The sequence below is a fragment of the Engystomops pustulosus genome, chromosome 2 (assembly GCF_040894005.1).
Source record: "Engystomops pustulosus chromosome 2, aEngPut4.maternal, whole genome shotgun sequence".
Taxonomy (NCBI): Eukaryota; Metazoa; Chordata; class Amphibia; order Anura; family Leptodactylidae; genus Engystomops; species Engystomops pustulosus.
Window position 1 is genome coordinate 259,209,267 of NC_092412.1, and position 25,603 is coordinate 259,234,869.

At 44.8% G+C, this 25,603-nt stretch overlaps 1 protein-coding gene across 9 annotated transcripts in view; it reads left to right on the top strand.

Moving 5' to 3' along the window:
- ZBTB20 (zinc finger and BTB domain containing 20) overlaps window positions 1-25,603 on the top strand; it is a 713,029-nt gene that overhangs the window by 563,336 nt on the left and 124,090 nt on the right. The window contains exon 5 of one of the 9 annotated variants that reach the window (XM_072138924.1): window positions 1,667-1,717. The exons of 7 other annotated variants lie outside the window; for them this stretch is intronic. The gene's annotated coding sequence lies outside the window, so the exon portion shown is untranslated. Of the gene's footprint in view, window positions 1-1,666; window positions 1,718-15,160; window positions 15,475-25,603 lie in introns of those variants that run through there. One more of the 9 variants, XM_072138929.1, reaches the window with a different exon arrangement.

The following is a 25,603-nucleotide window of genomic DNA, read 5'->3' on the forward strand; positions in this document are numbered from 1 at the left end:
CCTTTGTACATTGTGGCTTTGTTTGAAGAAGTCTCTGGTGGCACGTGGCATTTTTTGGGCATTATTTGGCTCTATATTGGTGCAGTATGTGCTCATTGTGCCTGCTGCTTTCTAGGCGCTGCTTGGCATTGATTCTATGTGGGCAGAGTAAGGCTCGGGTTAGATGACACCTATACCGCCATATAGGTGTCCTACGTGCTCCAATGATAAGAGGGTCAGATTTGTTATGTGACTTCTGCTTTTTATCATCTGCTCTATAATTTGGTACATGGGGTGTCCTTCAGAGGAGTGCGGGGGCATATTACAGCACATGTAGGAGGTGAGGACTAGTGTGGCGCCCTCTACCTGTTCTGCACAGAATAGGGGGGAAACTTGGGGATCAGAGTCCCCTTTATTATCAGTGTGAATGTGCGCCCAGTTTTCTCCCATCTCTGAGTTTTGGATCCTTGTTCCGCCCTGTGAGTCCTCCCCTCCTAGCACCACCCTTTATATGCCAGGGCCCTGTGACTGGGTGCAGGGAACGTTCCACTATTAGGCATCTATTTCTGAGTTGCTCTTTAAGCATTTCCCTGTTCCCTCCTTGGAATGGAGCCAACACTTTGAGACGTCTCGGTGCGGTGCAGGGTCCCCCCCTCTCGGTGCAGTTACCGTGCCGCGCCGCCCAGCAGTGTCCTGACAACGGGACAGTCTGTTGAATCTGGAGCGTTCAGCGGATCTCGGCTCGGAGACAACGTACGAAAATAAATATTCACTCAGGAAAAAAAAAAGTCAGATCTTTCCTCCGGAGCCTCGGAGCTTCGCTGTGTAAAGTTTCCGACCAGGACACAATGATAGAGATTCCTCTGGCGTGGTCCGGATCCGTTATGTGTCCATGTCAGTGTTTTCTCGTCTTGTTGTTGTTGGTTGTTTGTTTAATAAGACATTTCCTCTCGGTTAGTGGAAGTTGAATCGTAAGAGGCTCCAGTAATTTTCCTCCTCCTCCCTCCCTGCTCTCTGGAACACTGTGAACTAAAAAAAAAAATCAGTGAGTTAAAGCGTGAAGCTATTATCAGAATCCTAGCCGGCCGCTCTCGGGAGGCTACTCGCAGCGTCACCGCCGGATGGGAAGCGGAGCGACCACCACCACGTCGCCGGTGAGTGGCTTTCAGGGTGCCCCTCCCCGGGGAGACGGACGGCAACAGGAGAGCCGGGTGCCAGCAGCCATCAGCGCTGAGCTCGCACTGTGCCGCCCGCTGCACTCAGTATAACATGTGCCCAGAGTTGGGTGAGAGATCCCGATGCCTCCGGTGGGTGTCGGATTTGGCACAGCAAACAAGGTGCTGGTACTGAGAGCGGGAAATATGTGGATCCATCACTCCGAATTTTATAACTGGCAGCCGTTCACGTCTCTCCCTCCGTTCCAAGCATTTGCCCGGCCAAGAGAGAGAGAGAAGCAGGAAAAAATCTACAGGGGAAGTATAGTTACTAGGAAAACGGGTTACAAGGAGTGATCCGAGGCCGAACCCCACCCCCCACCAGCTTCCCTGTGGTCCCACCCCCCCACTGTCGTCCTACTTTTGCTTTGTTTTTTTGGCTTTTTTTCTGCTTCTTAAGGCTTTTTTCCTCTGACCGTTGCTTTATCCTTCTATTTTTTTCCATATTTTTGCCTCCCTGGTGTCCCGTCCAGGCCCCCGGCGGTGCCAAGTGTGGATTGATCCCAGCAAGGGCCCAAGTCACAGTAAGCCTCGATTCTATTGCTGTATTGTGGATATGGTCTGGTGTAGAGTTTGTTGGTTTGTCTCGCCCCACGCCGGTCACATTCCTATGGGAAATACCGGGAAGACCGGAGATTTGTATTCCTGTTACTGTGTTTGGGAGCCAGGCAATTTTCTCCTCCCTCAGCCCGGTCCGGTACTGGTCAGTGAGTGTTACCGGGTCTCGTCGTGTTCCAGTCTGATCCAGGCACAGTTTTTGTGTTTGTTACTATTATTCTTTTAGATTCCTGCCTCATAATCCGACCCTTAAGTGTTTCTCCTCGTTGTATCAAATAAAGGCGGGAAAACTGACACCTTAGAAATCCCAAGTACTGATCACCGGGTCTGGGATATTAGGATTTATTTTATTAGATTTTATTTTTAGATTTTTTTCAAAAAAAATCCAAAACTTGACATGTTGCACTTGATTTTGCACTATTGTCTCTATAAGAAGCTCCCGGTCCTGGCGCTCGTAACGTCGTGTAATGACCCCCAATCCGGCTGATACCTAGAGACCGGTATTAGAGCGAGCGGTAGGAGTCCGAGGTGCACCCCAGGGTTCCCCCTAACATCAGGGGTTAATGAAAAACTTCAAAAGTTGTGACACACCTTCCAGAAGTCCGCGAGGAGCGGCCCAGACGTGGGATTTTTTTTTGGCTGATAACTTGTGAAATTGGCCGGAGACGTCATGAAACGCTAATACTAATGTCAGGAAACATGGGGAAAGGTCTAATGTCCTGAGAGGGAAATATCAATGAATAAATGACAATATATGCCAAAGTTTGTGTGTGTGATACAGTATAAAAATACATAGAATATAAACACACATAAAAATACAACCATAAAAGTAAAATATATATATAATATCTGACCAAATATAATAACAATAATATAAGGTGGAATTGTTTACATTATACATAATATGACGCAATAATATACTAAACTATACAAAATAATCACTTCTAGCTACATGTTATATATTGTAGTAGAATTATAATCAGACGTTACGAGCTAATATTCCATTTACATCCAGAATATTAAAATAGCATCAAAAAAAAAAAAACATAAAATGTAGCTGATAGGATATTGTCAGATTTTTTTTTTAAATAATATTTTTATTTTACAATAAAAGCTTTGTACCAATATATTGGGGGGGGGGGGAGGGAAATGAATAAGACAAGACAAAATCTTATATCTGTATAGAAAATCAATGAAGTATAACAATAGACTGTTAATAAATGAATGATAAATATAATGAAGCTTAATGAAATAATAGAAATAATAAAAATATTTGTATAAAATTATGCAGAATTAAATATAGTTTATTAATATAATGCGAAACGTGTAGTTGTGTCATGTACTGATATAATAATATAATAGGGATACTGTAGATATAAATGAAATATTATGCATAAAATAACAATTTAGTATAATGCATAAAACACAATGTGATAATATAATATGACATAGTAAAACCATGCAATGTATAGATCCGGTACAGTGATATAATGTAGTACAGACACAGTACAATAATATTATTGTATATAACATATACCGGTAATATAGAATGTGATGATATTACAATAATGTGTAATAATATAATGTAGTGTAGTATAATGAAGGGTCCAGTGTAATGTATGATGTAATAATATAATGTAGTGTAGTGTAGTGTAATGAAGGGTCCAGTGTAATGTATGATGTAATAATAACATGTAGGATAATGTAATATTACATATAATGTATAGATACAGTGTAATCCTATAACCTGGTATAAGATATGATGTAGAAGAGAGTAATAACGATGCATTATATGTGTTGGGAGTAGAGTATAAAGCCGTGATTCAGTGTCCTCGGGCACCTGCTGAGACCCTTTGGAGTCCTGGACACGGGGCACATTCCACTCTGAATGTCCTCCTGCCAAAAAATTAAGAAAAAAAATCCAGGGAAACTGTGCCGGCCTTATAGGCAGTGTCAGCGGAGGGGGCAGGAGTGTCACCTGCTAGTGGCCCCCGGGGGCAACTCCACTGTAGTGACAAGTGTCATTCAGGACCTATAGAAATGCTGCGACCTGCGGGAGGGCGGCTACTAACCAATGGGAAGGGTAATACAAACTCTGTAACCCCAGAATCCGGATAAGAGGAGCCCAGTCATGCAGAAGGAAAGGAATCGCATCTAGAAGACACTGAACCAGTAGGGGATGTCCTCAGATGTTTCTACAATGGTAACATGGCAGACACTGATCCAGCAAGGGATGTTGTCAGATGTGAGGGTATAATATGTGTGAATGCTGACAGCTAATGTATGTATCAAGGCAGACACTGAACCTGCAGGAGATGACAATGTGCTTCATGCAACACCTTAAGGTCAGCTATACCTATTCACATGTGTTATGCAGATACCAGACACTGATCCAGCAAGGGATGTTGTCAGATGTGAGGGTATAATATGTGTGAATGCTGACAGCTAATGTATGTATCAAGGCAGACACTGAACCTGCAGGAGATGACCATGTGCTTCATGCAACACCTTAATGTCAGCTATACCTATTCACATGTATTATGCAGATACCAGACACTGATCCAGCAAGGGATGTTGTCAGATGTGAGGGTATAATATGTGTGAATGCTGATGTATGTATCATGGTAAGGCAGACACTGAACCTGCAGGAGATGACAATGTGCTTCATGCAACACCTTAATGTCAGCTATACCTATTCACATGTATTGTGCAGATACCAGACACTGAGCCAGCAGGGCATGATGGGAGCTAATGCAACCTGAGAGCTAAAAGGGAAGCAGCTAAAATAACGAATGCCCCTCCAGTTATGTCTACCATCAGTTCATAATGGGGCCCCTTTTCTGCTAGTGGACCTAAATTTGGAAGCCCCCATGGCTTTATTTCTAGGTATAGATTTAGGATGGGCCCGAGGATCCTCACTCCAGCACTGCACATATTATGTGGCTGCATAACTTTTTGTGTACGGTGTAGTACCAGGCTCTGGACTGTAGGTGTCACTATGAGAAAGTTTCCTTACAGATGACCCTGCAGCAGGGACACCTACAGGCCAGGATCAGGTACTACACCAAGATACAACGAGCAGATGTGAAGACGGAGAGGTTCTTACACATTGGAACGACTGATACATAAGTGTCCCGTTGTTTATAAATAAGCGGGTGACGTCACCCCTGAAGTATCCATGTTCTCTTTCTTAATGAGAATAAGACGCGATCGTTCCCAGCAGCTGGAGCGTCTTGGAGTCAAATTGATGGAAACTTCTCTTAATGGAAACATTGTAACAAAGAACAGATATATTTGCAATATCTCTGCTTGGTGTCAGAGAATGTGAAGGTTAATACATTCCAGCTGGGGGCGGTCAGCTCTCCGTGACCTGGGGGGCGACACACACACCGCGACCACTGCGTCCAGAGCCGCGCTAAAGGGGGGAAAACTCATCACATCCTGCGGCCACTGATGGATTTGTTACAGTGTATCAGTGCAGGCAGCTCATCTACAATACAAATGCATCCCATGTCCAGGACTCTACAGTGATAGCTACACTACCACATTGTAACAAATCCTCTCTCTGAGCAGGACTGGGGGGGGGGGGGTTATTTTGTACTCACTGACAACTCGTAGAAATTTTGGAAACAAGAGGATTGACACCCGACTTATAGACGACCCCTAGTAACAGATGACCTCTCTGCCCCCTGTGACCCCTGGTGACCTCTCTGGATGTTTCATTAGTTTTAGGCTGCAATGATGAGCTGTCAGGTGTCTGTTATGAAGTTTTATTGATGATCCTTGTTCCCATGACAGCACAAAATGTTTGAAAGTCCAATTGTCACTGGGGCAAAATAAGTTTTATCTGGAGTTACAATTATAAAATATACAAATTCAACTTAAAGGGGTTTTCCCACAAACACAAGTTAGGCCCTATCCACAGTGATGAGACCCCCGCGGATCCCGAAAACGAGGGGTGCGGTGGGGTCCCACGGCAGGCAATTTCCTGTCAGCTCCATAGAGATTAATCTCCATTCGTCTGACGGAATGGCGAGGGGTCAGACGGAGTATGTGGGACCCCACCGGACCCCTCGTTTTCGTGATCTGCAGGGGTCTGATCACTGTGGATAGGGCCTAACTTGTGCTTTTTGGAAAACCAATTTAGGTAAGAACTTAAAGAACCTATCACGTATGTAACCCAGGGACTGCCTGTATATATTACATTGTATCTATGTGTAAATGGCTCCTCCCCCTTGGACAATCCCTTTTTATTAGAAGGATGTCCTGATAATAACCTGATCACACTGTGCGCTGCTGCTGGGACCCCCGAGATCATCCGTGATCTCCAAAACAATCCCAGCACAAGTCTCCTGTCTCCCTGCAGCACCTCCGCAGGGGAAGTGCGGTATTACACATTTTTCTGTGATGTGCACTGAGGTTCTGTGTCCTCCAGCACATGAGATGTGTTTTAGATGATGGACTAGTAGAATTTGCTTTGAGATGTGTATCCCATATCCGTTATTATTGCTATAGATGGGGCTTCCTTGAGGGCAGATCCTGGGAGTCCTATTCACTATAGGGCAGTCATGGGGACTAGTGGCAGTCCATACATCAGGTACATGATGATCTCCGCGCAGGTCTCCAGTATCGGACTCCTCTCGTTTCTCCTTCCTCCTGAATTTCCCTATTAGCCGATTGTCAATAAAGCAAATTACATTTGTTCTGGTTAAAAATTAATAGTTGTTGATCCGGTGTCAGAAGTCGGAGGAGAAATTATAACTCTTTTCCCGGCGGGGCTTGGGGTAATGTGTAGAGTCACGAAACCTGCTCCTCACCCACGTCCGTCATCCACAGGAGACCCCGGAGATCTGCCGCATTATAATAGGACAAATACACGGCACAGCCTGAGATTGTCCCCCGGGGGCCGGGGACACTTATAATCCCATCATATCCGAGCTAATTGCAGAGTAATGGCCGCCTCTCCATGATGGACGGGGCGAGGCGTCTGCCCCCACCGGCTCCGCGTACACGATCTGTGCACAATTCTGCTGCAGCTCTCGGAGGGTTTAGTGTAATCCATGGACATTTATGTAAGAAAATCATCATCTGCGCGGAAATAGCCAAATCCGGAAGTTCTAGTGATTCTCTTACATCATGCAATAAACCCAGAGGGGGCACTTCTGTTTTATATCTCATCAAGACCTGCCACCTCTGCCTGTCACCCCTCTCTTTTCAGGGAACCCCCTGCAGACACAGCGCCCAGTAAGGAACATGAAGTGGCTGCACCTCGCCACCAGGATTGAGGGAGGGAAAAGTCTTATGCGGGTTTATACGCATTACACATTTTATTAAGAAGTAAATTTCCTGTGCAGCGTCTATGCTGTGCTCCAATTGATCCATCAGGGGCCCCATTTATAGCTTCAGGGCAATAATGTCACAGTCCATTTCCATTTATTTTACATGTACAGAGAAAGATGAGGCTTATTATCTGCAGGACACTTTGTACTTCCCAGTGGCACCATGGAATATTCAATGGAATGTACTGGGAAGATAGAAACAATTCATTCCAAATGCTGCACAATTCACAAAATGAAAAAATTAAAATATTTCCACCTCCACATTTATGCTTTGGGTCAGTACAATCCTGTAAGAGTTATATAGGTTCAGTTGTGTGTTTACAGCTTTTCCCACACATCGCCCCATGTTTACAGCTCTCCCCACACATCGCCCCATGTTTACACCTTTCCCCACACATCGCCCCATGTTTACACCTTTCCCCACACATCGCCCCATGTTTACACCTTTCCCCACACATCGCCCCATGTTTATACACCTCTTCTCCCACAGACCCCCTCTCCTGGCACAGTTAGCCCCCCTCATGTTCTCCTCCCCTCACATTCTGTCATCGGCTGCATTTCTCCTGTGTGTCATGTGGTCATAGTTTTATTCCAGGTCCTTTATCCTTGAGGATGTAGGAAATATATTTCTGTGTAGTAATACATTAGTTATACTCTCTGGGTCGCAGGACCTGTATGATGTAATTTCAGGACCTGCAAGGCAATGCTTTATGCTCATGGCACACATTTTTTTTCAGCCCCCAAGATGCCGTCTCCATTATTCAGGAAAGGTTGGTCTCCACTTGCCTCATGTTAATGCCAGGTCTCCCTGTGTTGGTGCCAGGTCTCCCCGTGTTGGTGCCAGGTCTCCCCGTGTTGGTGCCAGGTCTCCCCGTGTTGGTGCCTGGTCTCCCCATGTTGGTGCCAGGTCTCCCCGTGTTGGTGCCAGGTCTCCCGTGTTGTTGCCAGGTCTCCCCGTGTTGGTGCTAGGTCTCCCCATGTTGGTGCCTGGTCTCCCCGTGTTGGTGCCTGGTCTCCCCATATTGGTGCTAGGTCTCCCCATGTTGGTGCCTGGTCTCCCCGTGTTGGTGCCAGGTCTCCCCATGTTGGTGCCTGGTCTCCCCGTGTTGGTGCCTGGTCTCCCCGTGTTGGTGCCAAGTCTCCCCGTGTTGGTGCCAGGTCTCCCCGTGTTGGTGCCAGGTCTCCCCGTGTTGGTGCCAGGTCTCCCCACGTTGGTGCCTGGTCTCCCCGTGTTGATGTTGGCACACAGGTTCTTCATGTTGGCACACAGGTTCTTCATGTTGGCACACAGGTTCTTCCTGTGGATGCCCGGTGTCTTCATGTTGGCACACAGGTTCTTCATGTGGCTGCCCGGGTTCTTCATCTTGGCACACAGGTTCTTCATGTTGGCACACAGGTTCTTCATGTGGATGCCCGGTGTCTTCATGTTGGCACACAGGTTCTTCATGTGGATGCCCGCACTCTTCATGTTGGCACACAGGTTCTTCATGTGGATGCCCGCACTCTTCATGTTGGCACACAGGTTCTTCATGTGGATGCCCGCACTCTTCATGTTGGCACACTTGTTCTTCATGTGGATGCCCGCACTCTTCATGTTGGCACACAGGTTCTTCATGTGGATGCCCGCACTCTTCATGTTGGCACACAGGTTCTTCATGTGCATGGCCGGTGTCTTCATGTTGGCACACAGGTTCTTCATGTGGATGGCCGGTGTCTTCATGTTGGCTCACAGGTTCTTCATGTGGATGGCCGGTGTCTTCATGTTGGCACACAGGTTCTTCCTGTGGATGCCCGCACTCTTCATGTTGGCTCACAGGTTCTTCATGTGGATGCCCGCACTCTTCATGTTGGCACACAGGTTCTTCATGTGGATGCCCGCACTCTTCATGTTGGCACAGAGGTTCTTCCTGTGGATGGCCGGTGTCTTCATGTTGGCACACAGGTTCTTCATGTGGATGCCCGGTGTCTTCATGTTGGCACACAGGTTCTTCATGTGGATGCCCGGTCTCTTCATGTTGGCTCACAGGTTCTTCCTGTGGATGCCCGGTGTCTTCATGTTGGCTCACAGGTTCTTCCTGTGGATGCCCGGTGTCTTCATGTTGGCTCACAGGTTCTTCATGTGGATGGCCGGTGTCTTCATGTTGGCACACAGGTTCGTCCTGTGGATGCCCGCACTCTTCATGTTGGCTCACAGGTTCTTCATGTGGATGCCCGCACTCTTCATGTTGGCACACAGGTTCTTCATGTGGATGCCCGCACTCTTCATGTTGGCACAGAGGTTCTTCCTGTGGATGCCCGGTGTCTTCATGTTGGCTCACAGGTTCTTCCTGTGGATGCCCGGTGTCTTCATGTTGGCTCACAGGTTCTTCATGTGGATGCCCGGTCTCTTCATGTTGGCTCACAGGTTCTTCCTGTGGATGCCCGGTGTCTTCATGTTGGCTCACAGGTTCTTCCTGTGGATGCCCGGTGTCTTCATGTTGGCTCACAGGTTCTTCATGTGGATGGCCGGTGTCTTCATGTTGGCACACAGGTTCGTCCTGTGGATGCCCGCACTCTTCATGTTGGCTCACAGGTTCTTCATGTGGATGCCCGCACTCTTCATGTTGGCACACAGGTTCTTCATGTGGATGCCCGCACTCTTCATGTTGGCACAGAGGTTCTTCCTGTGGATGCCCGGTGTCTTCATGTTGGCTCACAGGTTCTTCCTGTGGATGCCCGGTGTCTTCATGTTGGCTCACAGGTTCTTCATGTGGATGCCCGGTCTCTTCATGTTGGCTCACAGGTTCTTCCTGTGGATGCCCGGTGTCTTCATGTTGGCTCACAGGTTCTTCCTGTGGATGCCCGGTGTCTTCATGTTGGCTCACAGGTTCTTCATGTGGATGGCCGGTGTCTTCATGTTGGCACACAGGTTCTTCATGTGGATGGCCGGTGTCTTCATGTTGGCACACAGGTTCTTCATGTGGATGGCCGGTGTCTTCATGTTGGCACACAGGTTCGTCCTGTGGATGCCCGCACTCTTCATGTTGGCACACAGGTTCTTCATGCAGATGCCCTGGTTCTTCATGTTGGCGCACAGGTTCTTCATGTTGATACATGGTCTCCCCAGGATAACGTCTCGTGCTCGTGTTATACGGTTCATGCTCGCTCTCCTCCGGTCTATCCAGATTATTATGACCTTGTGATGATGACTTGTGTGTGGAGCGTTGCTGCTATACTCTGTGCTGCTGTTGTGATGTCTGTCTGGAGGTGCAGGTTTGGTGCTGTGTGTGAGAGGTGTCTGAAGGGCCTCAGCTCTTGTCTCGGTGAATAATTTTGCAAACACTTAGTATGTGTAAAGGCGGCGGCACGTGGCGGCACGCGGGTCACACGGCTCCTCGTTAACCCTGACTTCCTATGTTCTCAACTCAGGAAAAACATAAAACACGCAAGCGCACAGATGTAAAAACACATTCCACGTACAGAAAAACAGCGGTGGAAAAGTCATGGAAAACATTCCAGAAATCCTGCTCCTGGAAAGATTGGGTTTTCTTTAAAAATTCATGCAAAATTCTAAACTTTCTGCTATGTTCATCTTTTTCGGGATAGGAGCGCCTCTGCCTTGGACAATCCCCACTTGTCACAGGATAATCGCATAGTGTTCCCCTGGAGACCCCAGTGATCACCTAAAACCTGCAGGAAACCTGTCAGCAAGTGTTCCCTGCAGCACTCCCACTGGTGAAATTGAGTATTACACAGTCCATTCCCATCACTGGGTTGTCTCTATAGTGCAGGACAGGATGAGTCCGCCAGAGCAGGAGACTCTCTATATAACTGCTCCTCTCTATGGCCGGGAGATCCTGCACTGAAGGCTCCTTCCATTATTCACTCCCTATGACTATAGGTCCGATCCTTTAGGGCAGTGTCCACCATAGAAGTGATCATATTTATAGGGGTTAGAGGTGGATACAGAGCTCCGAATCCCCTGCAGAGCCATAGAGTGACATGAGAATATTCTCACTTCCTGCACTCACCAATAGGGGGAGCTCTGTGTATACACTTTGTATAAGGAATGCAGAAAGCTTCTGAGCGCCTCCCAGTGGTGGCTGCAGGTAGATAGTTTTCTCTTGTCACTGTATGATTACTACGGGGGCTTTGGGGGTCTGTATCCTATTGTTCTGTGTTTGAATACTTTGTAAATGGCTCTTTCTGAACTTTCTCGTTTGTCCTGAATACTAAACTAATAATTCTCACAGCCGAGTATCTGTCCTCGAGGTCAGCTCATGGGGATCATAGAGCCCTCTCCTCTCTGAGAGTTTGCTACAATGTATCAGTGCAGGTAATGTGTCTGAACCTAAAGCCTAGGCTGATACTGGATTGGTTATACCAGACACAACTGTAGCAAATCTTCTGCAGTGGGAAATATTTAGAGGGGGGGGGGGTTGTAGTTTTGATAAGAAGAGGTGTAAAAAAAAAAATTAAACACATATTTACCTACAACCTATTACCTCTTCTTTTTGTCCAGACCAGAACCAGTGAGGATCCAGTATGTGCTGTGGGCCAATCACTGGACTCAATCACATGTTCATGACCCCTGAGGCCAGTAATTAGAGTGCAGTATTCACAGGACCAGAAGTGGGGAGGTCGGGAGCTGCAGCAGTGGAACAGAGCCGCTCAATGCTGTGCTCAGGTGTCTCTCTCCACACAGATTCCTATTGATAGAGGGGCGGTGAGGATTTGGGGACCCCCTGCACTATGAATGGAGCAGCTTTGTCCTTGGAGCAGTGGTCATGTTTGGATGTGGAGGATCTGGGCTGTGCTCAGGTGTCCTCTCCACACAGATTCCTATTGATAAGGGGGCGGTGAGGATTTGGGGACCCCCTGCACTATGGATGGAGCAGCTTTGTCCTTGGAGCAGTGGTCATGCCTGGATGTGGAGGAGCCGGGCTGTGCTCAGGTGTCCTATCCACACAGATTCCTATAGATAAGGGGGCGGTGAGGATTTGGGGACCCCCTGCACTATGGATGAAGCAGCTTTGTCCTTGGAGCAGTGGTCATGCCTGGATGTGGAGGAGCCGGGCTGTGCTCAGGTGTCCTCTCCGCACAGATTCCTATTGATAAGGAGGCGGTGAGGATTTGGGGACCCCCTGCACTATGGATGGAGCAGCTTTGTCCTTGGAGCAGTGGTCATGTTTGGATGTGGAGGAGCCGGGCTGTGCTCAGGTGTCCTCTCCGCACAGATTCCTATAGATAGGGGGGCGGTGAGGATTTGGGGACCCCCTGCACTATGGATGGAGCAGCTTTGTCCTTGGAGCAGTGGTCATGCCTGGATGTGGAGGAGCCGGGCTGTGCTCAGGTGTCCTCTCCGCACAGATTCCTATTCATAGGGGGGTGGTGAGGATTTGGGGACCCCCTGCACTATGGATGGAGCAGCTTTGTCCTTGGAGCAGTGGTCATGCATGGATGTGGAGGAGCCGGGCTGTGCTCAGGTGTCATCTCCACACAGATTCCTATTGATATAGGGGGGTAGTGAGGATTTGGGGACCCCCTGCACTATGGATGGAGCAGCTTTGTCCTTGGAGCAGTGGTCATGCCTGGATGTGGAGGAGCCGGGCTGTGCTCAGCAGCGCTCGGTGGTGGCTTCCCCTTTAAGCTGAGCGCGGCTGTATTAGCACATATCACTTACAGATTGTATATCATTTGTTGCAGCGTATAATTACATTATTGCGGGCGTTGCGCGCATTGTCAGAGCCTTCGCCGCTGCGTTAGGTGTTATCCCCTCAACACTTAGATGTGTTACACCGAGATCGACAACATAATCATATCTTCCAGGAACATTCCCGCCACGAGCTGCGATAAGGCGAGCGCGCGCACACACAGCAATTTCCACCGGCCGGGTGTTCAGCCGAGAATAAAGGATATCCCGCTGCTGACTATTGCTAGGCTGTCATCTCCGCCGCCGCTACAAACCTGGAGGAGAGCGCTCACATCTACTGCCAGAGGGAGCCCGGCAGCAGCTTATACAGTGCTAGGTGTGGTATCTTGCCGCTGCGTCCTCACACTGCTGTGCTCTCTGCTCTCTGCAGCCACTGTAAGGTATGGACCCCTGAGAGAGGTGTAATCAGACTGCTGTGTCCTCACACTGCTGTGCTCTCTGCTCTCTGCAGCTAGTTTTATGTCCCCGAAGTAATATGTGATCAAACATTTAACTATATTAGTAGCAGCAAGACTGTGAATTATGGATTTATATTCCAGGATTGCAGCTTCTCCAAGTTCACCACTGTGCTCTGTGCTCTCTGCAGCCAGTGTAAGGTATGGACCCTAGAGAGAGGTGTAATCAGGCAGCTCCGTCCTCACACTGCTGTGCTCTGTGCTCTCTGCAGCCAGTGTAAGGTATGGACCCTAGAGAGAGGTGTAATCAGGCAGCTCCGTCCTCACACTGCTGTGCTCTGTGCTCTCTGCAGCCACTGTAAGGTATGGACCCTAGAGAGAGGTGTAATCAGGCAGCTCCGTCCTCACACTGCTGTGCACTGTGCTCTCTGCAGCCAGTGTAAGGTATGGACCCTAGAGAGAGGTGTAATCAGACCGCTGTGTCCTCACACTGCTGTGCTCTCTGCAGCCAGTTTTATGTCCCTGAAGTAATGTGATCAAACATTTAACTATGTTAGTAGCAGCAGGACTGTGAATTATGTATTTATACTCCAGGATTGTAGCTTCTAAAAGTGCACCTCTTCAGCCAGTGTAAGGTATGGACCCTAGAGAGATGTGTAATCAGACCGCTGTGTCCTCACACTGCTGTGCTCTCTGCAACCAGTTGTATGTCTCTGTAGTGATGTGTGATCAAACCTTTGAGCAGAACTGTGAAATATGGATTTATATTCCAGGATTGTAGCTTCTCTTGGGTCTGTGACCTCCCACTGTTGTGCTCTGTTTCTATCTGCAGTTAGTGTAAGGTATGGACCCTAGAGAGAGGTATAATTAGAACTTTGTGTATGTTGTTAGTAGCAGCAGGACTGTGATATATCAATTTATATTCCAGGATTATAACATCTACAAGTATACTGTGGATGTGTGTTGTCACACTGCTACAATCCTGGAAAATAAATCCATATTTCACAGTCCAGCTGCTACAAACGACATATGCAAAGGTCTAATTCCACATCTCCTCTTTTCTTACAATGGCTGCAGAGACAATACAGCACAGCAGTGTGAGGACACAGATGTCTGATTGCACGTTTTTCTAGGTTCCATAATTTACGCTGACTGCAGAGAGCACAGCAGTGTGAGGACTCACCCCTAGAGCACTAATATCACAGTCCTGTTGCTACTAACAACATAAGCATAGATATGATTGCACATCTCTCCAAGGACAGTAATTAACCTTGGCTTCAGAGAGCACAGAGCACAGCAGTGTGAGCACACATCAAGAACACTTGGATATGTTACAATCCTGGAAGATAAATCCATATATCACAGCTCTGCTGCTACTAACAACATACGGAAAGGTCTGATTACACATCTCTCCAGGGACAATACCTAACCCCGGCTGCAATTTGTATGCTTACACCTGCTGACAGGTTCCCTTTAAATATACTGGTCTCCATCTTATATCAGAGCTGGAAGCACCAAGATCATGCAACATGCACAAATATGAAGCTGGCTGATAACAGAGAGGCACCAGCTCAGGTCCTGAATGCTTCGAAATCCATCGCTGGGTGTTCAGGGTGCTCCTTTTCCCTCACAGCTGAGGTTTCGTTTTAGTGATATCCAGTCTGGTCTGTGAGCCAATCACGTAGCAGTGTGAAGATCTCTCCAAAGCTGCTGCTTTGTTACAATGTAGCAGTGCATGGAAAATGTTTCAGTCTGGAACCTACACGATTCCCATACAGTGTATCCGATTGTTGTCATTGTAACAAGGATTTTTTAAGCACTTGGGTTGTAACAATCTTGAAAATGGAATTTTCTAGAAAATGTCATCAATCCCTGAACCTCCTTCCGGCGTCAGATAATTGTGCGATTAGCGTCTGCGCTGACAGATGATGGCAGAGTGTTCCCTGGCAGCCGTCCTGTAATAACCTCACTGCCGGGAGCTGGCAGCTGCTCAGACATGACATCACAGCCAGTGTGATGTCATAGGAAACCATCCCCGAGCCTCTCCAAAGCAGCGCCATCTAGTGGCTCACAGCATCATATGGCCGTATTCACACCTGATAGACGTAGCATCCATGGAACCCAGACAGCGCTGCTACACCACAGCCTCACAGAGGAGCAAAAAGAGCAAATGTAAAGTGCACATCAGAGCCATCCCCAGTATTGTCACCATACAAGTACGACAGATGGCGGTAACTTCTGAGTCACAGAGAAGGATATGTAATACCGCCTGTGGATGGAGAGGAGAATTCAGCAATGTAGTGTATAGCCTCGAACATCATATAGTAGTTATATTCCTATACATAGGAGCAGTATTATAGTAGTTATATTCTTGTACATACGGGGCAGTATTATAGTAGTTATATTCTTGTACATAGGGGGCAGTATTATAGTAGTTATATTCCTGTACATAGGGGGCAGTATTATAGTAGTTATATTCCTGTACATAGGGGGCAGTATTATAGTAGTTATATTCTTGTACATAGGGGCAGTATTATAGTAGTTATATTCTTGTACATAGGGGGCAGTATTATAGTAGTTATATTCTTGTACATAGGGGACAGTATTATAGTAGTTATATTCTTGTACATAGGGGGCAGTATTATAGTAGTTATATTCCTGTACATAGGGGGCAGTATTATAGTAGTTATATTCTTGTACATAGGGGCAGTATTATAGTAGTTATATTCTTGTACATAGGGGGCAGTATTATAGTAGTTATATTCTTGTACATAGGGGACAGTATTATAGTAGTTATATTCCTGTACATAGGGGGCAGTATTATAGTAGTTATATTCCTGTACATAGGGGGCAGTATTATAGTAGTTATATTCTTGTACATAGGGGCAGTATTATAGTAGTTATATTCTTGTACATAGGGGGCAGTATTATAGTAGTTATATTCCTGTACATAGGGGGCAGTATTATAGTAGTTATATTCCTGTACATAGGGGGCAGTATTATAGTAGTTATATTCTTGTACATAGGAGACAGTATTATAGTAGTTATATTCTTGTACATAGGGGGCAGTATTATAGTAGTTATATTCCTGTACATAGGGGGCAGTATTATAGTAGTTATATTCCTGTACATAGGGGGCAGTATTATAGTAGTTATATTTCTGTACATAGGGGGCAGTATTATAGTAGTTATATTCTTGTACATAGGGGGCAGTATTATAGTAGTTATATTCTTGTACATAGGGGGCAGTATTATAGTAGTTATATTCTTGTACATAGGGGGCAGTATTATAGTAGTTATATTCTTGTACATAGGGGCAGTGTTATAGTAGTTATATTCTTGTACATAGGGGGCAGTATTATAGTAGTTATATTCTTGTACATAGGGGGCAGTATTATAGTAGTTATATTCCTATACATAGGGGGCAGTATTATAGTAGTTATATTCCTATACATAGGAGCAGTATTATAGTAGTTATATTCTTGTACATAGGGGGCAGTATTATAGTAGTTATATTCCTGTACATAGGGGGCAGTATTATAGTAGTTATAGTCTTGTACATAGGGGGCAGTATTATAGTAGTTATATTCCTATACATAGGAGCAGTATTATAGTAGTTATATTCTTGTACATAGGGGGCAGTATTATAGTAGTCATATTCCTGTATATAGGGGGCAGTATTATAGTAGTTATATTCTTGTACATAGGGGGCAGTATTATAGTAGTTATATTCCTGTATATAGGGGGCAGTATTATAGTAGTTATATTCCTATACATAGGAGCAGTATTATAGTAGTTATATTCTTGTACATAGGGGGCAGTATTATAGTAGTTATATTCCTGTACATAGGGGGCAGTATTATAGTAGTTATATTCCTGTATATAGGGGGCAGTATTATAGTAGTTATATTCCTGTATATAGGGGGCAGTATTATAGTAGTTATATTCTTGTACATAGGGGGCAGTATTATAGTAGTTATATTCTTGTACATAGGGGGCAGTATTATAGTAGTTATAGTCTTGTACATAGGGGGCAGTATTATAGTAGTTATATTCCTATACATAGGAGCAGTATTATAGTAGTTATATTCTTGTACATAGGGGGCAGTATTATAGTAGTTATATTCCTGTATATAGGGGGCAGTATTATAGTAGTTATATTCCTGTACATAGGGGGCAGTATTATAGTAGTTATATTCTTGTACATAGGGGGCAGTATGATAGTAGTTATATTCCTGTACATAGGGGCAGTATTATAGTAGTTCTATTCTTGTACCAAGGGGTCAGTATTATAGTAGTTATATTCTTGTACATAGGGGGCAGTATTATAGTAGTTATATTCCTGTACATAGGGGCAGTATTATAGTAGTTATATTCTTGTACATAGGGAGCAGTATTATAGTAGTTATATTCTTGTACATAGGGGGCAGTATTATAGTAGTTATATTCTTGTACATAGGGGGCAGTATTATAGTAGTTATATTCCTGTACATAGGGGGCAGTATTATAGTAGTTATATTCTTGTACATAGGGGGCAGTATTATAGTAGTTATATTCTTGTACATAGGGGGCAGTATTATAGTAGTTATATTCCTGTACATAGGGGGCAGTATTATAGTAGTTATATTCTTGTACATAGGGGGCGGTATTATAGTAGTTATATTCTTGTACATAGGGGCAGTATTATAGTAGTTATATTCTTGTACATGGGGCAGTATTATAGTAGTTATATCCCTGTACATAGGGGGCAGTATTATAGTAGTTATATTCTTGTACATAGGGGGCAGTATTATAGTAGTTATATTCCTGTACATAGGGAGCAGTATTATAGTAGTTATATTCCTGTACATAGGGGGCAGTATTATAGTAGTTATATCCCTGTACATAGGGGGCAGTATTATAGTAGTTATATTCTTGTACATAGGGGGCAGTATTATAGTAGTTATATTCCTGTACATAGGGGGCAGTATTATAGTAGTTATATTCTTGTATATAGGGGGCAGTATTATAGTAGTTATATTCTTGTATATAGGGGGCAGTATTATAGTAGTTATATTCTTGTACATAGGGGGCAGTATTATAGTAGTTATATTCTTGTACATAGGGGGCAGTATTATAGTAGTTATATTCTTGTACATAGGGGGCAGTATTATAGTAGTTATATTCTTGTACATAGGGGGCAGTATTATAGTAGTTATATTCTTGTATTTAGGGGGCAGTATTATAGTAGTTATATTCTTGTACATAGGGGGCAGTATTATAGTAGTTATATTCTTGTACATAGGGGGCAGTATTATAGTAGTTATATTCTTGTACATAGGGGGCAGTATTATAGTAGTTATATTCCTGTACATAGGAGGCAGTATTATGGTAGTTATATTCTTGTACATAGGGGGCAGTATTATAGTATTGCTCCTGGTCTGGTTCTTCTAGTTCTCTTCTCTGGTTTCCATTTGTCACAATACATATAAAAGCACAGAGACATGAAATATTGTTTCCCGCGGTTCTCTTCTCGCTTTTGCTTTGTTGAGAATATTGCCATATGTTTTTTTTGACCAATATGTTCGGTTTTCTTGTGTTTTCTGTCAAAATCCATGCATTTTTAATTAATATGCAATAGAGACGCTTCCTTTGTGTTCTCAGCAAAAAGCTTCTCAGAGAAGATCTGCCCAGGAGTTGTATGGGATGTGCTCGGATGTGATACTTGGATGAGTACAGGAAACCCTTTAGTTATGGGGCAGGACCAGGGCCTGATCTGTCAAAAGGTTCTTATGTCACTTTATGTATGGGGGGGGGGTTGTATATTGTTATTCTTCAGCCTTTGGAAGTTGCTTTCAATATTTTTTAATACATAATTGAGATGGGATTGTTTACTAAAACCATCCATTACCCTACACCATCATCCTATACCAAACCATCCATTACCCTACACCATCATCCTATACCAAACCATCCATTACCCTACACCATCATCCTATACCAAACCATCCATTACCCTACACCATCATCCTGTACCAAACCATCCATTACCCTACACCATCATCCTATACCAAACCATCCATTACCCTACACCATCATCCTATACCAAACCATCCATTACCCTACACCATCATCCTATACCAAACCATCCATTACCCTACACCATCATCCTGTACCAAACCATCCATTACCCTACACCATCATCCTATACCAAACCATCCATTACCCTACACCATCATCCTATACCAAACCATCCATTACCCTACACCATCATCCTATACCAAACCATCCATTACCCTACACCATCATCCTGTACCAAACCATCCATTACCCTACACCATCATCCTATACCAAACCATCCATTACCCTACACCGTCATCCTATACCAAACCATCCATTACCCTACACCATCATCCTATACCAAACCATCCATTACCCTACACCATCATCCTATACCAAACCATCCATTACCCTACACCGTCATCCTATACCAAACCATCCATTACCCTACACCATCATCCTATACCAAACCATCCATTACCCTACACCATCATCCTATACCAAACCATCCATTACCCTACACCGTCATCCTATACCAAACCATCCATTACCCTACACCATCATCCTATACCAAACCATCCATTACCCTACACCATCATCCTATACCAAACCATCCATTACCCTACACCATCATCCTATACCAAACCATCCATTACCCTATACCATCATCCTATACCAAATCATCCATTACCCTACACCTTCATCCTATACCAAACCATCCATTACCCTACACCGTCATCCTATACCAAACCATCCATTACCCTACACCATCATCCTATACCAAACCATCCATTACCCTACACCATCATCCTGTACCAAACCATCCATTACCCTACACCATCATCCTATACCAAACCATCCATTACCCTACACCGTCATCCTATACCAAACCATCCATTACCCTACACCATCATCCTATACCAAACCATCCATTACCCTACACCGTCATCCTATACCAAACCATCCATTACCCTACACCATCATCCTATACCAAACCATACATTACCCTACACCATCATCCTATACCAAACCATCCATTACCCTACACCATCATCCTATACCAAACCATCCATTACCCTATACCATCATCCTATACCAAACCATCCATTACCCTACACCATCATCCTATACCAAACCATCCATTACCCTACACCATCATCCTATACCAAACCATCCATTACCCTACACCGTCATCCTATACCAAACCATCCATTACCCTACACCGTCATCCTATACCAAACCATCCATTACCCTACACCATCATCCTATACCAAACCATCCATTACCCTACACCATCATCCTATACCAAATCATCCATTACCCTACACCATCATCCTATACCAAATCATCCATTACCCTACACCTTCATCCTATACCAAACCATCCATTACCCTACACCATCATCCTATACCAAACCATCCATTACCCTACACCATCATCCTATACCAAATCATCCATTACCCTACACCTTCATCCTATACCAAACCATCCATTACCCTACACCATCATCCAATACCAAACATCCATTACCCTACACCTTCATCCTATACCAAACCATCCATTACCCTACACCAGTGATGGCTAACCTATGGCACTGGTGCCAGAGGTGGCACTCAGAGTCCTTGCTGTGGGCACTCAGCCCATCACCAGAGATGACTCCAGGTATCTTCCTGCAGTCCCAGACAGCCCAGGACATGCTGTGCACAGAGCTATATTAAAGTTACAGCTGTACCTGGGACTATTTTATGCTTTATTGGTGTCCTCAGGTGCTGGTATCAATGAAAACTGTGACAGAGCAGGGAGTATAAATCATAAATTAAATTTCTGTGTTGGCACTTTGCGATAAATAAGCGGGTCTTTGTTGTAGTTTGGGCACTCAGTCTCTAAAAGGTTTGCCATCACTGCCCTACACCATCATCCTATACCAAATCATCCATTACCCTACACCTTCATCCTATACCAAACCATCCATTACCCTGCACCACCATCCTATACCAAACATCCATTACCCTACACCTTCATCCTATACCAAACATCCATTACCCTACACCATCATCCTATACCAAACCATCCATTACCATACACCATCATCCTATACCAAACCATCCGTTACCCTACACCTTCATCCTATACCAAACCATCCATAACCCTACACCTTCATCCTATACCCAACCATCCTTTACCCTACACCATCATCCTATACCAAACTATCCTATACCAAACTATCCATTACCTACACCATCATCTTATACCAAACCATCCATTACCCTACACCATCATCCTATACCAAAGTATCCATTACCTACACCATCATCCTATACCAAACCATCCATTACCCTACACCATCATCCTATACCAAACATCCATTACCCTACACCATCATCTTGTACCAAACCATCCATTACCCTACACCATCATCCTATACCAAACATCCATTACCCTACACCATCATCCTATACCAAACCATCCATCACCCTACACCATCGTACTATACCAAACCATCCATTTCCCTACACCATCATCCTTTACCAAACCATCCAATACCCTACACTATCATCCTATACCAAACCATCCATTACCCTACACCATCATCCTATACCAAACCATCCATTACCCTACACCATCATCCTATACCAAACCATCCATAACCCTACACCATCATCCTATACCAAACCATCCATAACCCTACACCATCATCCTGTGCCAAACCATCCATTACCCTACACCATCATCCTATACCAAACCATCCATTACCCTACACCATCGTCCTATACCAAACCATCCATTACCCTGCACCACCATCCTATACCAAACCATCCATTACCATACACCATCATCCTATACCAAACCATCCATTACCCTACACCATCATCCTATACCAAACCATCCATTACCCTACACCATCATCCTATACCAAACCATCCATTACCCTACACCATCATCCTATACCAAACCTCACCATTACCCTACACCATCATCCTATACCAAACCTCACCATTACCCTACACCATCATCCTGTACCAAACCATCCATTACCCTACACCATCATCCTGTACCAAACCATGCATTACCCTACACCATCATCCTATACCAAACCATCCATTACCCTACTCCATCATCCTATACCAAACATCCATTACCCTACACCATCATCCTATACCAAACATCTATTACCCTACACCATCATCCTATACCAAACCATCCATTACCCTACACCATCATCCTATACCAAACCTCACCATTACCCTACACCATCATCCTGTACCAAACCATCCATTACCCTACACCATCATCCTGTACCAAACCATCCATTACCCTACACCATCATCCTATACCAAACCATCCATTACCCTACACCATCATCCTGTACCAACCATCCATTACCCTACACCAACATCCTATACCAAACCATCCATTACCCTACACCAACATCCTATACCAAACCATCCATTACCCTACACCATCATCCTATACCAAACCATCCATTACCCTACACCATCATCCTATACCAAACCATCCATTACCCTACACCTTCATCCTATACCAAACCATCCATTACCCTACACCTTCATCCTATACCAAACCATCCATTACCCTACACCTTCATCCTATACCCAACCATCCATTACCCTACACCATCGTCCTATACCAAACCATCCATTACCCTACACCATCATCCTATACCAAACCATCCATTACCCTACTTCATCATCCTATACCAAACCATCCATTAACCTACACCTTCATCATATACCAAACATCCATTACCCTACACCATCATCCTATACCAAACCATCCATTACCCTACACCATCATCCTGTACCAAACCATCCATTACCCTACACCATCCTCCTGTACCCAACCATCCATTACCCTACACCATCATCCTATACCAAACCATCCATTACCCTACACCATCATCCTATACCAAACCATCCATTACCCTACACCATCATCCTATACCAAACCATCCATTACCCTACACCATCATCCTATACCAAACCATCCATTACCCTACACCATCATCCTGTACCAAACCATCCATTACCCTACACCATCATCCTATACCAAACCATCCATTACCCTACACCGTCATCCTATACCAAACCATCCATTACCCTACACCATCATCCTATACCAAACCATCCATTACCCTACACCATCATCCTATACCAAACCATCCATTACCCTACACCGTCATCCTATACCAAACCATCCATTACCCTACACCATCATCCTATACCAAACCATCCATTACCCTACACCATCATCCTATACCAAACCATCCATTACCCTACACCGTCATCCTATACCAAACCATCCATTACCCTACACCATCATCCTATACCAAACCATCCATTACCCTACACCATCATCCTATACCAAACCATCCATTACCCTACACCATCATCCTATACCAAACCATCCATTACCCTATACCATCATCCTATACCAAATCATCCATTACCCTACACCTTCATCCTATACCAAACCATCCATTACCCTACACCGTCATCCTATACCAAACCATCCATTACCCTACACCATCATCCTATACCAAACCATCCATTACCCTACACCATCATCCTGTACCAAACCATCCATTACCCTACACCATCATCCTATACCAAACCATCCATTACCCTACACCGTCATCCTATACCAAACCATCCATTACCCTACACCATCATCCTATACCAAACCATCCATTACCCTACACCGTCATCCTATACCAAACCATCCATTACCCTACACCATCATCCTATACCAAACCATACATTACCCTACACCATCATCCTATACCAAACCATCCATTACCCTACACCATCATCCTATACCAAACCATCCATTACCCTATACCATCATCCTATACCAAACCATCCATTACCCTACACCATCATCCTATACCAAACCATCCATTACCCTACACCATCATCCTATACCAAACCATCCATTACCCTACACCGTCATCCTATACCAAACCATCCATTACCCTACACCATCATCCTATACCAAACCATCCATTACCCTACACCATCATCCTATACCAAACCATCCATTACCCTACACCATCATCCTATACCAAATCATCCATTACCCTACACCATCATCCTATACCAAATCATCCATTACCCTACACCTTCATCCTATACCAAACCATCCATTACCCTACACCATCATCCTATACCAAACCATCCATTACCCTACACCATCATCCTATACCAAATCATCCATTACCCTACACCTTCATCCTATACCAAACCATCCATTACCCTACACCATCATCCAATACCAAACATCCATTACCCTACACCTTCATCCTATACCAAACCATCCATTACCCTACACCAGTGATGGCTAACCTATGGCACTGGTGCCAGAGGTGGCACTCAGAGTCCTTGCTGTGGGCACTCAGCCCATCACCAGAGATGACTCCAGGTATCTTCCTGCAGTCCCAGACAGCCCAGGACATGCTGTGCACAGAGCTATATTAAAGTTACAGCTGTACCTGGGACTATTTTATGCTTTATTGGTGTCCTCAGGTGCTGGTATCAATGAAAACTGTGACAGAGCAGGGAGTATAAATCATAAATTAAATTTCTGTGTTGGCACTTTGCGATAAATAAGCGGGTCTTTGTTGTAGTTTGGGCACTCAGTCTCTAAAAGGTTTGCCATCACTGCCCTACACCATCATCCTATACCAAATCATCCATTACCCTACACCTTCATCCTATACCAAACCATCCATTACCCTGCACCACCATCCTATACCAAACATCCATTACCCTACACCTTCATCCTATACCAAACATCCATTACCCTACACCATCATCCTATACCAAACCATCCATTACCATACACCATCATCCTATACCAAACCATCCGTTACCCTACACCTTCATCCTATACCAAACCATCCATAACCCTACACCTTCATCCTATACCCAACCATCCTTTACCCTACACCATCATCCTATACCAAACTATCCTATACCAAACTATCCATTACCTACACCATCATCTTATACCAAACCATCCATTACCCTACACCATCATCCTATACCAAAGTATCCATTACCTACACCATCATCCTATACCAAACCATCCATTACCCTACACCATCATCCTATACCAAACATCCATTACCCTACACCATCATCTTGTACCAAACCATCCATTACCCTACACCATCATCCTATACCAAACATCCATTACCCTACACCATCATCCTATACCAAACCATCCATCACCCTACACCATCGTACTATACCAAACCATCCATTTCCCTACACCATCATCCTTTACCAAACCATCCAATACCCTACACTATCATCCTATACCAAACCATCCATTACCCTACACCATCATCCTATACCAAACCATCCA